Source organism: Eublepharis macularius, chromosome 11, assembly GCF_028583425.1.
Source record: "Eublepharis macularius isolate TG4126 chromosome 11, MPM_Emac_v1.0, whole genome shotgun sequence".
Lineage (NCBI taxonomy): Eukaryota > Metazoa > Chordata > Lepidosauria > Squamata > Eublepharidae > Eublepharis > Eublepharis macularius.
The window spans coordinates 88,354,293-88,370,875 of record NC_072800.1 but is presented as its reverse complement, the minus strand read 5'-3'; the positions used below and the strand labels follow the sequence as shown (position 1 = coordinate 88,370,875).

At 44.4% G+C, this 16,583-nt stretch overlaps 1 protein-coding gene across 1 annotated transcript in view; it reads left to right on the top strand.

Annotated features, from left to right (window-relative positions):
- The window catches only part of CRHR2 (corticotropin releasing hormone receptor 2), a 236,114-nt gene that overhangs the window by 767 nt on the left and 218,764 nt on the right, over window positions 1–16,583 (top strand). The window lies entirely within an intron of this gene.

The following is a 16,583-nucleotide window of genomic DNA, read 5'->3' as shown; positions in this document are numbered from 1 at the left end:
ATTAAGATGAAAAAAATGGTGCTTCCTTGATCATTTCAGTCTGGTGTTGTGGTTAAGAGCAGCAGGACTTTAATTTGGAGAGCCAGGTTTGATTCCCCACTCCACTGCTTGAAGCCAGCTGGGTGACCTTGGGACAGTCACAGCTTCTCGGCGTTCTCTCAGCCCCACCCACCTCACAGGGTGATTGTCATGAGGATAATAATAACACACGTTGTAAACCGCTCTGAGCGGGTATTAAGTTGTCCCGAAGGGTGGTATATAAATCAAATGTATTATTATTATTATTATTATTATTATTATTATTATTATTATTCACACCCAGCAAGGATTATATGTACGTATGCATTAGACAAAATACTAGAACTGGTAGCACCCAATAAAATTGGCAGGCATTGAACTCAGGACCAACGAAAGGAAGCACATCTGCACGGAATGAGTAGTTAGCTTGTGAAATTCACTGCCACAAGTTGTCACGATGGCCATTAATTTTGTTAGTTTTAAAAGAGGGTTAGGCAAGTTCACGGACCAGTAGCTATCAGCCATGGTAACTACATGGAGCCTCTGTGTTCAGAAGCAATAACCCTGCGATTGCCAGAGCTGGGAGCCAACACCCTATTTGGCTTCGCAAAGCTGTGTCTGGTTGGCCAGGATAATGTGAATGAGATTTGGTTTGGTATGAGAGCAAGGCTGCTGATGTTGTCTGTCTGCCTGCTTGCCTGCTTGCATTATTGTCCTCTCCTCCCTTTTATCTTCACAACAACCCTGCAAGGTTGGTTAGGCTGAGAGTTTGCGACTGGCCAAGGTCACTGAGCTTCTACAGCAGAGTAGGGGACTGAACTGTCCCTCTAGCTACAACACCACACTGGCAAACATGTTTGCATAGCTGACTATCCTATTTATTTTCATTAGGCACAGACTGCAAAACTTGCCTGTTCGAAAACAGCTGTCAAATCTCAGCTAAGCCCTTCTCTCTCAGTCTGTCTCTGCTCCCATTTTACAGACAGCATGTGTATGCACGAGCAATTAAGGCTGTGGTTACAGTAAATAAGGCTGTGTGTTCAGTCCCAAAGCAAACTAAGCATAATTGTACAAAAGCCAGGCTAGCTTATTTTATTTTAGTTACTTTATTTGCTTCATTAATATCTTGCCTTTCTCCCTAATGGGGAACCAAAGCACCTTATATCATTCTCCTCTCTTCCCTTTTACCCGCACAACAACCCTGCAAGGTAGTTTAGGCTAAGAGAGAATGACTGGATTGAGGTTGTCCAGCGAGCTTCCGTGGCTGAGTGGGGATTCGAAGCTGGGTCTCCTAAATCCTAGTTGCAAAATAGTAAAGAGTTCAGTAGCACCTTGAAGACTAACCAACTTTATTGTAGCATAAGCTTTTGAGTACCACAGCTCTCTTCGTCAGATGCATCGTCAGCTTTCAAGAACCACAGCTCTCTTTGTCAGATGCATCGTCAGCTTTCGAGAACCACAGCTCTCTTCATCAGATGCATCATCAGCTTTCGAGAACCACAGCTCTCTTCATCAGATGCATCGTCAGCTTTCAAGAACCACAGCTCTCTTTGTCAGATGCATCTGATGAAGACAGCTGTGGCTCTCGAAAGCTCATGCTACAATAAAGTTGGTTAGTCTTAAAGGTGCTACTGCACTCTTTACTATTTTGCAACATGGCTAACTCCTCTGGATCTAAATCCTAGTCTGACACTCTAACCACTACACCACACTGTCTCTCAGTAAGGCTCTTTTTGCCTTCTGTTGAGTCAGATTGCTATTCCATCTAGTTCCTTACGGTCTACTCTGATGGGCAGTGGCTCTCTAGGATCTCTGGCTGACAGTGTTTTCCCCCCACACCTGAGGATTCTTTAACTGGGAATGCTGGGGGAATGAATGTGGAGGCTGCTGCAGTTACACAGGTGCTGACATCTTGAGTAGAGCCTCTGCAAACCCGGCATGGAGCAAGGGTCACTGAGTGTGTGTGGGGGAAGGGGAGGTAGTTGTGAATTTCCTGCATTGTGGAGGGGGTTGGACTAGATGACCCTGGAGGACCCTTCCAGCCCTATGAGTCTATGAACCCCACGGCGTCTTTATAGCAAAACCTCAGAGATACGGGCTGTTCATTTCGTGACTATGCATTTGCATTTGGGAATTGTTAAAGAATGTGTCGGAAACCTGTTTTCTAAAAGAAAATCCCCATTAATTGTATTTGAAGCAATCTCATCTGGAAAAAACATAAATGAATTTGAGTGGCTTCGTCTTTGCCACTTTGATTCTGTATCGCGCGTTCCCCATTAGATGCTTTGCCGGCGCCCTGGAGAACGGTTTTTGAGAAATCCATGTCCTGTGTAGTTCTATATAGGTCAATTATGTAAAGATGCTCCCTGCGGGAAAGGTTTTTTTCCCCTTGCTTGCTTCAGTGTTTTAAAATTCTGTTTGTCGATCTGCTTTCTCTCCCACTCCTGCACTCCATACGCCCGTCTCTTCTCCTACATTCATTTCTTTTTATAGTTTCAGTTGGTGAAGTATAGGGATCAGTTGTTGGGGGAGACCTTTCTGTGGAGATCAGGAGCCCCCACCCCACCCCGGCCGGGTGCACTTCTGCATTCTGCAAAATGGCCAAGGCAGAAATATTCAAGAGGGCATTTTTTGAAAAAAGCATAAAACTCTGGTTGTTGTGGGTTTTCCGGGCTGTATAGCCGTGGTCTTGGCATTGTAGTTCCTGACGTTTCGCCAGCAGCTGTGGCTGGCATCTTCAGAGGTGTAGCACCAAAAGACAGAGATCTCTCAGTGTCCCAGTGTGGAGAAGATGTGGGCAGGTCATTTGTATCTACTCAGGAGGGGTGGGGTTGAGCTGAGTCATCCTGTAAGAGTTTCCCAGCGTGTGGAATGCTAATGGCGGGAGGCTTCACTGTATCCTGAGGAGGTTCTTTTGCATATGGATTGGTGCTTGATGTGCTAATCTTCTCTGCAGGGCTATTGTCGAGTATAGAGTGTTTTGTTAGCCTGGTGTTTTTCAGAACTGGAAACCATGCTCTGTTCATTCTTAAGGTTTCTTCTTTCCTGTTGAAGTTTTGCTTATGCTTGTGAATTTCAATGGCTTCCCTGTGCAGTCTGACAAAGTAGTTGCAAGTGTTGTCCAGTATTTTGGTGTCCTGGAATAAGATACTGTGCCCTGTTTGAGTTAGGCTATGTTCAGCCACTGCTGATTTTTCAGGTTGTCCAAGTTTGCAGTGTCTTTCATGTTCTTTTATTCTTGTCTGGATGCTACACTTTGTGGTCCCGATGTAAACTTGTCCACTTGTCGACAATACAAGCATAAAACTGTCGTAAAATGGAACAGCCCAGAAGGACACCTTTATAATGGAAGACAATTGCAGTCTGTTGCTTTTTCTGCATTCTCTTTACCTTGTAATCCATATTGTTTACGGTTTTGGTGGAGAGTGCCCTCAAGTCATAGCTGGCTTATGGCGACCCCTGGTGGGGTTTTCATGGCAAGAGACTAACAGAGGTGGTTTGCCATTGCCTGCCTCTGCAATCCTTGTCTTTGTTGGAGATCTCCCTTCCAATTACTAACCAAGGCCGACTAGGGTTGTCAGCTCCAAGTTGGGAAATTCCTGGAGATCTGGGGGGTGAAACCTGGAGAAACCTGGAGAAAGTGGGGTTTGGGGAGGGAGAGGAGCTTGACATGGCATAATTCCATAGAGTCCACCCCCCCCCCCAAAGTAGCCATTTTCTCCAGGTGAACTGATCTCTGTGGCCTGGAGACCAGTTGTAATTCCGGGAGATCTCCAACCACTACCTGGAGGCTGGAAACCCTAAGGCCAACCCTGCTTAGCTTCTGAGATCTGATGAGATCGAGCTAGCATGGGCTATCCAGGTCAGGGCCGTGTGTTGTTTATTCCTGACTTTTGTTTGTGTGCTTTGTTCTCTAATTCTTAATCCTAGTCCTATCGCAGTGTTCATTGGCTGTCTTTTGCTATCTGATCACAGTGTTTTATTACCTGTAAATGTGTCTTGAGTCTTAGCAAGAAAGCGGGGCTATAAATCAACCAAATGGAGACCATTTTATAATAAATGGAAGGACTGTATTTAAGGAACTGCTCTGGGGACTAGAGCTTTTTTTAAAAAATCACTTTTTAGTCTGCTTTTCTTGCTGAGAATCAAGGTGAATTACAAAATATGGACGCAACCTTCCACCTCATTCTCTCCTGCATGTGGAAATCCGGCCTTTGTGTGATTGTCGATCTTTCAGAATTACAACTGATTTCCAGGAAACAGATCAGAAGAGATCAATTCCCCCAGAGGAAATGACAGCACCAAAGGGCAGACTGTATGGCGTCGCATTCCCACTGAGTTCTCTCCCTTCTCCAAACTCTCCCCTCCTTAGAGATCACCCCCAAATCTCCAGGAATTTCCTAAACCAGAGTTGGCAACCCTAGTATAGGGCGTTAGTTGCTAGGTGCTGTTTCTATCCAATGCATGTTGGTAAGTATGCTAATATAGATCTAAAGAATTCCAGACTGGAGCTGTATGAATGGCACACAGTCGGAACTGAAAAAGTACCAGTTATTATTAGTGTGGCACGGTCTGTCTGTTGGCGCTACTGATTTCTGGAGTTGCTCACATCCTTTGCAGTGACTGCCGCTGCTTTCAGATAGCTGTCTTATTTGTTAAATGATTAATTCTACCTTCATTTTTCCTTCTGCAAAAATCACCGATTAAAAAAAAGCAAAAGGCTGGGTTTGCTTCTAAGCAGGGCTTTTTTTTCTGGGAAAAGAGGTGGTGGAACTCGGGGGTGGAACTCAGGACCGCACAATGACGTCACTTTGGGTCAGCTGGAACAAGGGGGAATTTTTTTTAAGTGTAAATTGTCCTTGGCGAAAATGGTCACATGGCCTGTGGCCCCGCCCCCTGATCTCCAGACAGAGGGCAGTTTAGATTGCCCTCCGCACCACTCGGCACGGAGGGCAATCTAAACTCCCCTCTGTCTGGAGATCAGGGGGCGGGGCCACCGGCCATGTGACCATTTTCAAGAGGTGCCAGAACTCTGTTCCACTGCGTTCCAGCTGAAAAAATACCCTGCTGCTACGGGTTTTTTTTAAAATCTTTTCTTCTGAAGCCCAAATCGAGTTCTTTTTCATCTTCCACTTTTTAAAATTATATTTCTCTTAAATAAGATTTTGAACCGTGCAATAAAACGTAGTTGCAATTTGCAACAAACCCATTGTGCTTCCTTACCCATGAAATCGTAACTTCTCAAATGTGTTGGCGTCAGATGTTGGGAAACGATTTGCTTCGCAGCAGACGGATTTCCCCCCTGCCCCCGCCCAACACCTTGCTCTGTGCAGTTAATTCAATATATGATGATGGGAAGAAAATTAGCTGCTGAGGAGTTAATGGTGAGCAAAGAAAGAGGCTGGAAAATGACGGTTCTGAAGTGTGTAGAGGAGGTTCACTGGTGTTCACTGTATTATGGCTGCAGTATCTAGGGATGACTTGCAAGTAAGACAACCTTCGTTGAACCTTCAAACCCACTGCAAAGCTTGTGTTCTTCACTGGAGTCTGTACACACATTTTGTAGCCAGCAGTTGTGTAGGAAAAACAAGACAGCCAGAGTTTATCCAGATATTGGATAAAAATACATTAACAGTGCGATCTTAAACAGAGTTACGCCAGTCTAAGGCAGTTAATTTCAATAGGCTTAGACTGGAGCAGCCCTGTTTAGGATTGCACTGTAAGAGATGCAAAAGGTATTAAAGCTTTGCTTCGAGTTGAATCCTAAAAATATGTTATTAAACATCTTACCATGTAATATTGCAAAAGTACATGCTGAGCTTTTTAAGTATACGGTGACCACTGCGAGAGGCGCATATGCCGCAAAATGGAAGACAGAATTTTGCTCAGATGTGAATGAATGGATGAACAAACGGCACGAACGTACATCTATGTCCAAACTAACTTCTTATATGCGTAACAGACTGATGCTGGAATTTCAAGAAAAATGGAGCGATTTCTTTGAATATGTACTTGGAAATGAAGAAAAATTAAGAATAGTTAATATGGACAGAGACTAATGATAAAACTAAGGTTTTAAAAATGTTGAATACAAAATGAGAAGTATACTATTGAATATAGAATGTTAAGTGTAAAATTTTAAGCAGAAGTAAGCAGAGGGAGAAGAGTAATATTTTGCAGTTTAGCTGTTCTGTTATATATCTTGTCTATGCTTTTTCTTTTTTAATGGTATCCTAAATCTACTACATGTATACTAGTAAAGAGTCCAGTAGGACCTTTAAGACTAACCAACTTTATTGTAGCATAAGCTTTCGAGAACCACAGCTCTCTTCATCTGACAAAGAGAGCTGTGGTTCTCGAAAGCTTATGCTACAATAAAGTTGGTTAGTCTTAAAGGTTAGTCTTAGCGACTACAGACTAACACGGCTAACTCCTTTGGATCTATGTACATGTATACTATCTCTGCTTTTTTATGCATTTTCTGTTGTCTTTTTGTTTTTTTAAAAAAGGCAGATCAAGATAGGTAGCTGTGTTAGTCTGTCTATAGCAGTAGAAAAGAGCAAGAGTCCAGTAGCACCTACAAGACTAATAGTTTGTGGTAGGGTATGAGCTTTCGTAAGCCACAGCTAACTTCTTCTTTAGACTGGAGAGGTGAGATTGACAGAGCCTTCCCGGAGGTGAAGAAGAAATTAACAAACCCTCTGAAGAGTGATCTCCACCAGCTCTTTCTTTTTAAATGACACTTCCCAGCTAACATTGCGTCTCCCTACACTTGACGAACATGTGCCGAGGTGTCTCGTGTAGAGGGACTCTATGCTACAGCACTTTGCAGCAGGGAGTGGAATGGAAGAAAGGAGAACCACACATGACACCCTGAGCTCTGTGGTAGAAGAGGAAAATAAAAATGTGAGTGACGGGCAGTACTCATTCCTGAAGGGTTTGTACCGGTGCTCCTTGCTGAGACTTTGCTTAGTGAGAACAGAATCAAAGACTGTGAAGAAGTTGGGAAGTGTTTTAGTCAAGCGGAAGCGACTGTTTGTGTAAACCATGCCACTTCGCAGGTGTTTTTTTTTTTTGTACTTTCCTTGAACTGCCTAAGATCTACATGTGTTCATTAGGCAGACTGACCTTTGCAGCGGTATAGAACAATCTTGTATCTTAGCTGCTGAAATATTCATTGCCTGTCGTACTTCCTGAAATACTGTGACAAAGATGATTTTCAGGCGCATTTATATCCCGTGGGCGAAGAGAGTGAGTCTATCGATTTTCTTCTTGTACATCTAACTGTTTCTTACAGCTTTAATAAATAAGAGTTCTTCATCTATCGGGGCCCTTGGGTTGATTTAAGAAGTGGGGCAACGGTATTGGCTTTTGTAAGATTGTAGGTGGACCTTTTCCTGGTCTTCTGGGGTGGTGTGGATTACTGGAAATCCCCTCAGATAGTCAGTTGAGGCATCTAATGCAGGGGTTCCCAACCTTTTCAAGTCTGTGGGCACCGTTGGAATTCTGACACAAGGTGGTGGGCACACCCACTCAATGGCTGCCATAAAATGGCTGCCACAGGTAGCAGAACCAATCATAAAAGAACGGCCACGGGTTACGTTCCATCACACACAAAAGACCTTCATGGTTTGGTGACAGCTGCTACTAAAGCAAACTTTTTAAAAATCTCCAATAGCCGATCAGAAGTCTTGCTTCTGAAGACTTTCTAAAAACACTTGATGGACACCAGAAAAGATATTGGTGGGTGCCGTGGCACCCAGAATACCATATTTGCGATCAGGGACGGTGCGCTCATTGAGGCAGGTCCGGCCCCCACCTCGAGTGCTGAGGCACCAAAGGAGGTGGCAGGGGTGCGTGCCACGGAGCTGGCAGCAGTGGCAGCGCTGGCAGCTGAGCGGGAGGGAAGGGAAGCCACTTGCACACCACCCCAGCCACCAGCCGTGCCTGACCCACAGCTGCTGCAGCCTGCCAGCCCTCCCGCCCTGTGCTGCCGCTACCACCAACACACGCCCCCGACCGGGCGCAGCAGCCGCGGGCCAGGCACAGCAGACGTCCGGGGTGGCATGCGGAACGGAGCGGGAGGGTTGGGAGGACGTATGTGCACCTCCCCAGATACCCACCGTGCCCGACTGGGTGCACAGGCAGCCTCAGTGCGCCGTCCCAGCCACCCACTGCACCAATGCGCACCAATGCTGCGTGATGACGTCACACACAGTGACATCATCACACAGTCCAGGGTGCGTGCGCCCGTAGGGGCAGCAACAGACCTGACGCTGCCCCCAGCCTTTGGCACCAGAAACCCTGGCGCCGCCCCTGTTTGCGATCCTTGATCTAATGCATTACAGCAGAATACCAAATTATAGCAACAATAGTCTCATATCAACTGTGCTCAAAACACATTCTTTAAAGAGCTTCATCATGCAGTATTGTCTGTCTGCATCTATCTGTCTATCTCCATGCAAAGCTGTCCATCAGTCTAGGTCTTCATAGATGCTCCGAACTGTATGCCTCAACTTTTAGAGGAAGGTGGAGTGGCCAAAAGCAGGGCCTTTTATGTAGTGGCCTCTCAGTTCTGGAATTCTTTCTCCAGAGATGTCTATTTGGCATCAGTTTTGGTAATGTTTGGGCACTTTTTGTATCCCCATAAAAATTAAGAATGGAGGGAAGTACTACAAGAGTCTAAGCTTAGAACTCTGTTGCCTGGAGGACCATCTTCCTTCAGTCCAACAGAAACCATAGAAGTTGAATAATCCGCTTTTAAAAACCCACGTGGGTCCAGTTCCTTCCACAGATCCCATCCCACAAACAGCATACTGGGGGACAAGCAAGAGATCTTTGTCCATGTGAACCACAGCACAAAAGAAGCCGCACATGCATTTATGCGAACATCCTTACTGTGTGAAAATGGCAACTCTGCAGACTGGATGTGTAAAGTAGCTCTAACCACTATACAACACTGGCTCTTTTTGATGTTTTATGATCACCTGGTAAGCTGTAAGGAAAAATGAACTGTAAGTGTTTAAATAAAGGATGCTTTTACCATTGTGTTCATATTGTTAGGAAAAGACCTTGATGAATCTTGCATCTACTGGAGGGATATTAATTTTCTAGTCTTTGTGGTGACAGTAATGTTTGGATTATTTCAGGCAATGTTGTTTTCCCAGTTGGGAAAGGACCAGAGATCTCTGTAAACTGCTCATATTCAATGCTATCCCACCACTTCCTGTCCTGGACCCATTTCCCAAATACATACATGGCGTGTGTCCTTCTCGTCTCTCCCTCCCCACTCCCTGCCCCATTTCTTAAAGTAATAGATCAGACTGTTTGCAGGCAGCAGAGATTAGAAATCAGACCTCAAGTGTACCTCTCTATGAAACTGTGTACCTAAATACAAACTTAGTGTAGTTGTATCACTTTGTTTATGGGATACAACATTTTGAGAAGCTGAGCATGGAATTCAAGACCCTTCCTGGCAGATCACTGTTCGAGCTTCCTTCTGGTTTATCACAGATAGAGCAAAATAAATTGCCAGTGGGACGGTATCTCTATTTCTCATTTGCAATAAAGTAGCAGAAATGATTTTTTTTAAAAGGAAAGTTGAAATCGAATGTTGATTTCAGAATGAGCCGGTATAGAATTTTATCTCTCTTTTTTATGTATTGCGGAGCGTACATAAATAAATCTAGCCTGACGCAGTTTTCATCTTCTGACTTTTATGGTCTGGACTCCGGAGAAAGTTGGAAGTAAAACATATTGATTGATTTGTTAGCGGCTGGTAGCTGTTCGCAGCCAGACGAAAACCGTTCCTTCACTTGGGTCATTTCAATCCCCTCTGTCTTTACACTGGAGGAACCAAGGACGTTGTTTCTCTCCTCCACTATACCACCTGCTATGAAGTTTTCAACAGACTTCCTGAAGAAGACACTGGTGTTTAGGGTTGCCAACTCCACCTTGAGAAATTCCTGGAGAATTGGTCACTGTGAGGTCACTTCCACTAAAATTCAAATGTTTCATTAAAATTCCTTGCTTCGTATTACTAAAACCTAAAAAAAAAAACCCGCTCAAAATTGGCATCAGGTTTTACTTAATGTAGAGGATGAAAAAACTATGCCGAAGACTAGGGTTACTAGCCAGGTCCTCCTTGCCCTCCTGGCGGGGGTCGGGGGGACACCTGGCACTCTCCTTTTATTAACTTCCAGGAATGGTGTCATCTCTCAGGCCCACTGCAAAGCTCAGGAGCACTCTTGGGGTGGCGTGATGATGTCACTTGCAGGAGTAACATTATCACACCGCCCCAGGAGCACGCCCACAAGACCTGTTCCCCCCTCCCCCCCAGCCAGGTGAATGGAGACTGTATTATAGTATGTGGGACTGTAGTATAGTCATGAATCCAAACCTGGTGTGTTCTACAGTCTACTGTTGTCACCTCCTCCGTGTTGGGGAGTAAGGTTGCCAGGCTCCAGGTAGTGGCTTGAGATCTCCCGGAATTACAACTGGTCTCCAGGCCAGAGTTCAATTCACCTGGAGAAAATGGCTACTTTGGGGAGGCAGACTCTATGGAATTATGCCATGCCAAGGTCTTTTCCCTCCCCAAACCCCTCTTTCTCCAGGTTTCTCCAGGTTTCACCCCCCAGATCTCCAGGAATTTCCCAACTTGGAGCTGGCAACCCTATTGGGGAGTGATTGATGCATCTCTCAGTCCTCGCCATTACAGCTCAAACAAGATGGGATAACTGTGTGCCTGTTTACAAAATGCAAATCGCAGGCTCCTCCACTGGAGTCACAAGCTTTTCCAGCTGCCTTCCACCTCCCTGAGGACTAGAAGCTTAGAGCTAAACGGCACGAGACACCCGATATGTGTCAGGTTACTGCAAGTTTAACTGGGAAGTGTAGTCATGCCAGCAGCAGCAGGGCCAGAAGGACGGGAGCGAAAGAGTCAGCGAGGGGAGCCCAGAGCTGACAGGTGGATAACAGCGGCCGAAGAAGCTGCTGTGGTCTCCTTCCCTTCTCTGTGAGAAGGGATGGTTGTGCTTAGCAGCTGTAGCAGCAGCCTCAGCAGCTCCTTCTGTCACTGCTTTGAGCTCCCCTTGCTGACTCTTTCGCTCCTGTCCTTCTGGCTCTGCTGCTGCTTGCCCAACTACACTTCCCAGGTAAACTTGCAGGAACCTAACACAAGTCGGGCATCTCATGCAGTTTAGCTCCTTCTTTCTTCCTTCCTAAAAGGAAATTTGGCATTCCTTCAATTGCAGGCACCACTTTGGTCCTTTTGGTGTTGATGCTAGACTGGAGGACCTTAAGACAGCACAGAAAGTCCCCCCCCCATATGTGTGTGTAAGGTGCCATCAAGTCACAACCGACTTATGGTTACCCCTGCTGGGGCTTTCAAGGCAAGTGAGAAGCAGAGGTGGTTTGCCAGTGCCTTCTTCTGCAGAGTCTTCCTCAGTGGTCTCCCATCCAACTATCGGCCCTACTTAGCTTCCAAGTTCTGATGAGATCAGGTTATACCATGCCGCCTCCCCGCCCCCCATACCCATAATCAGGGCTTTTTTTCCTGGGAAAAGAAGTGGTGGAACTCAGTGGGTTGCCCTTGGAGAAAATGGTCACATGGCTGGTGGCCCCGCCCCCTGATCTCCAGACAGAGGGGAGTTGAGATTGCCCTCCGCGCTGCAGCACGGAGGGCAATCTCAACTCCCCTTAGTCTGGAGATCAGGGGGCGGGGCCACCAGCCATGTGACCATTTTCACGAGGTTCCGGAACTCCATTCCACCGCGTTCCAGCTGAAAAAAAGCCCTGCCCATAATGAAATGTGATTCCCTAAGCAGCCACAGAATGGTGTACAAAACTGTGTGTGTTCTTTTCAAACCCATCACCAGCAATTAGAACAGCTTTTGGAATTGTGTCGACTGCCTGCCGCAGGCATCGCAGGTTATTCTTGGGCTGCCTCATTATATTCCTCCACACAGGCTCAGTTTGATTGTTTTCTTCCAACTCCTACATTTCTCTGGCTTGTTCTGCCCTCTGTACACTCTCAAGTAGGGTCCCGTTCTGATCTGAGCATGCTGAACCGGAATAGCACTGTGGTGTTCGAAGAGATTTCCTGTGTTTAAACCACCTTGCCTTCCCTGCCTTCCATTTATTTTCTCCCCCTTTTGTTTCCTCACATTGATTTTCTCCCTTCAACGGTTTTATTTTTATACCATCCAAGGTCATGCGCAAAGCCTTAATTTTCTCAAGGTTTTTTTTTTAAAATTTTGCCACCCTATGTTGCAGTGTGGTGGTTTTTAAAAAAAAAGCTCAGATGGCATATGCATGTTACATAAGATTATATAATGTAACACCTCTTGACAAGGTGGTGCTTTAGTCACAAAAGCCTGGAAATCGGTGCCAAGAATATTCAAAGTGTGTGATCCAAATAAGTAAAGCTTGTGCGACTGCGGGTAGGTTTTTTCATTTTTTCATTAGGGATAATCTCGATTTTCTCTTCCCTGCTGTTGCAACCTAAAAGTCATGCTTTGCTGTTTCCTTTTCCCTTGTGTGGAACTTTTATTTTCCCATCACTTTCTCTTTCCTAATAGTAAAGAGTTGAGTAGCACCTTTAAGACTAACCAACTTTATTGTAGCATAAGCTTTCGAGAACCACAGCTCTCTTTGTCAGAAGAGAACTGTGATTCTCAAAAGCTTATGCTACAATAAAGTTGGTTAGTCTTAAAAGTGCTACTGGACTCTTTACTATTTTGCAACTACAGCCTAACATGGCTAACTCCTCCGGATCTTTTTCTTTAATTTGTTGGCTTTCCCCAAAATTGTTTGTACATCAACAGATCAGCATTATATTTAATATACGTATCAGGGCAGGGGGCTGTGGTTCAGTGGGGTAGAACGTTTGCTTGGCATGCAGTAGGTCCCAGTAATGGGTAATGTGAAAGACCTTCACCTGAGATGTTGGAGAGCCAATGCTAGTCAGAGTAGACAGTACTGACCAGTGTGTGTGTGTGTTGTCTGCCATCAAGTCGCCTCCGACCCATGGCGACCCTGTGAATGAAAGACCTCCAAAACATCCTGTCATTAACGGACTTGCTCAGATCCTGCAAACTGGAGGACGTGGCTTCTTTTATTGAGTCCAGCCGTCTTGTTTTAGGCCTTCCACTTTTCCTAGCATTATTGACTTTTCCAGAGTCTTATCTTCTCATGACGTGAACAAAGTACAATAAGCCTCAGTTTTGTTATTTTAGCTTCTAGGGAGAATTCAGGCTTGATTTGATCTAGAACCCACTTATTTGTCTTTTTGGCCATCCATGGTAACCACAAAACTCTCCTCCAGCACCACATTTCAAATGAATCAATTTTCTTCCCGTCAGCTTTCTTCATTGTCTAACTCTGACATCCATCATACTAATGGGGAATACCATAGTTTGGATTATCTTGATCTTGGTCCCCAGAGAGACATCTTTATCTTTAAAGATCTACTGACCAGGGCAGACGTAAAGTACAATGCTAAGCAGAACCACTCCGTTCAGCAATATACTATAAGAGCTGGACTCAGTCATCCTGTGATTCTATGTGTAAGTAACACAGACTGTCAGTATAAATTACATCAAGGAGAAGGGGAGAAACCAACACAGGGTTCCAGCTTTTATGGGCAGCTCTGTGTCTCTTGTGGGGCTGGGCTCCAGCCTTCACCGCCACCAGTATCCCAATGGTTCATTCATACGTGTTTCTACATTAGTTCTTTCCTGAACTTGCACTTCTTCTAGTGTTTTCAGAGGGCTCTCTATATTTTATTGCTAAGCATAAAACCATCCAGTTCTATTTGCTCCACAAGTTTCTATTACTAACGAGGAAGTGTCGGAAACAGTTAAGGAAATGGTGTTATAAACCCACCAAAGGGGTTTTGAAAAATCTCCCAAAAAATTACAACGTTTTTGTAGCTGAAAGGAGAGAAAAGTTTGCTCTAAGGAGTCTGTCGTTCCCCCTCCTCTTTCTCCTTTGTTTAAAGATTAACATTCTTGAAGGCTTTGGAAGTTTTCTAAAAACTGTGAAAAAATGCCTTATGCAGAACCATTGATACAGAATGACCTGGTTGGTCCAGGCTAGCTTGATCTTATCAGATCCCAGAAGCTAAGCAGGGTCAGCCTTGGTTAGTACTTGGATGGGAGACCATCGAAGAAGATCAGGGTTGCTATGCAGAGACAGGTAATGGTAAACCACCTCTGAATGTTTCTTGGGGTTGCCATAAGTTGGCTGCAATTTGACAACACTTTACTTACACATACATAGCTCCATCATCTCTGTTTTGATACCCCGATACCTGTTTTAATACCTTGGTACCTGAAAAGATAGGTGGTTGGTTGTAAGGTACCTCATGACCCAAGACAAGGACATGCAGGGGCAGTGGTTATAGCGGCCAGAGGTTGTAGCATGTATTTGGAACACATTTGTTCATATCAAAAAGAGTCCAGTAGCACCTTTAAGACTAACCAATTTTATTGTAGCATAAGCTTTTGAAAATCAAGTTCTCTTCGTCAGATGCATGATCCAAACACATCTGACGAAGAGAACTTGATTCTCGAAAGCTTATGCTACAATAAAATTGGTTAGTCTTAAAGGTGCTACTGGACTCTTTTTGATTTTGCTACTACAGACTAACACGGCTAACTCCTCTGGATCTATGACCATGGAAAGCACCGCATTCATTTGTTCATATGCTTATGTTTACGTATATATTAAAAAGAGTTCAAAAGACTGCCTGCTTGTTTAGCTTCACATTTTGGGCTTCTCAGATTTCTGTGTACGTGACCCAAACAGTGTCAAATGTATCCTTGCAACCATAAATCACTTGGTCGCTTAAAAAAACAACAACAAAAAACTGAGATTCGCAAGGCAGAGATGCAGTAATAGGAAGATGCTTTTCTTTGACCCGTTTTCTAATTGTTGTCCTGCTGTTAAACACAGAGCAGCTTTGGCAGAATCCCCTGTTCTTTCTCTGCAGGCATCTAGAAAAGGCTTTAGCTTTCTTTTTAAAATATTTAGCATTATGAAATTATAAATTTACAAGCTTATCTAGCTGATGAATAACTCAACAAAGATATTTGCAGTATAGGATAAAACAAGGAACTTATCAAAAAGTCAATCTTGTATCACAGTCAAAAACGTATCCCAGTCTGCTCCGATCCAGTTTATATCTCTGTTAATAACATTAATCAAAGGAACTTAGGGATAAAGTCCGGGTTTCTCTGCTTTCCTTCCTTTTTAATTAGCGCATATGTAGAATTTTTAGATTTCTCTGCTGCTTTCAAGCTATTCCCTTACGCAAAGGGTATTAAAAGGTATTTTGCCTTTGCCTTCCCCAGTTATCTACACTTTACTTCCAGGAACCTGGCTACTCATTTTACTGACCTCGGAAGAATGGAAGGCTGAGTCAACCTTGAGCCTTGGGCTACTTGAACCTGGCTTCCGCCAGGATCGAACTTATTTTAGACATGGTTATATTTTGTTTGGTAGCAGAATTACCTAGTCAGAAACGTTTCCCCCAACATGCAGTAACGAATCCTCAGGCAATCAAATTGTAGAAAGATGGAACTTATAGTTCATTGAGGTAGATTCCATTCATGGCAACATCTTGGAGTAGAAAGAAAGAGTTCTGGTCTAAAGAATCACTTTCCCTATTAAAAACCACAGCCGGATAGTCCGGCAGCGAGGCTACAAGTGAGTCTGTGGATGAGGCCTTCGTGGTAGGAGATCTGAGAAATACATCCTTCCCCTTTGGAAGGCCATAAGGCAAGAAAGAGAAATCTCTGACAGATACAAGATACAGAGATAAAGGAGTGAGGAGGCACCTTAGACAAAGATAGTAAACTGCTTCTTTGTCTACCTTAGAGCCAAACTACAAGTGATGCCTTACACAGGTTGGACACTTGTCAGCTTCCCTCAAGTTTTGATGGGAAATGTAGGCGCCCTGGTTTTACAGCTTGGCTCTCCATTACAGCTGCAAGACCAGGATGCCTACATTTCCCATCAAAACTTGAGGGAAGCCGACTAGTGTCCAACCTGTGTAAGACATCACTTGTAGTTTGGCTCTTAGACAAAGAAGCAGTTTACTATCAAGAGAGTTACACATACACACAGAGAGACATGCAGCTGTGCCCAATGTCCAGGACATGTTGAGTCACCTATCAAAGGGGAGGTGAAGAATACCATTTCGAAATGATCTTTCTAGTTGATGAAAATGTGGATTTGAGATGTGTCTTGGTTATGGAAGAATCACAAAACCTTAGCAGTACACCAATTGGGTTCTATGTAAGATATGTAAGATTAAATTAATTATACTTACATATTTCCCTCTAATCTTCAAACAAGTCTCCCACACATAGGCATAATCTGCTGAAGTCTTTCCACCCCATCAGCAAACATCTTTGACAGTTTTGAACATTGTACCCAGCACAGAGAAGGTGTGAGATGCTGACAGGACTTCATTTGATAATGATTTTTTTAAGACAGAGCAGAACCACAAGTGACGCCTGACTCAGGTTGGACACTTGTCAGCTTCCCTCAAGTTTTGGCGG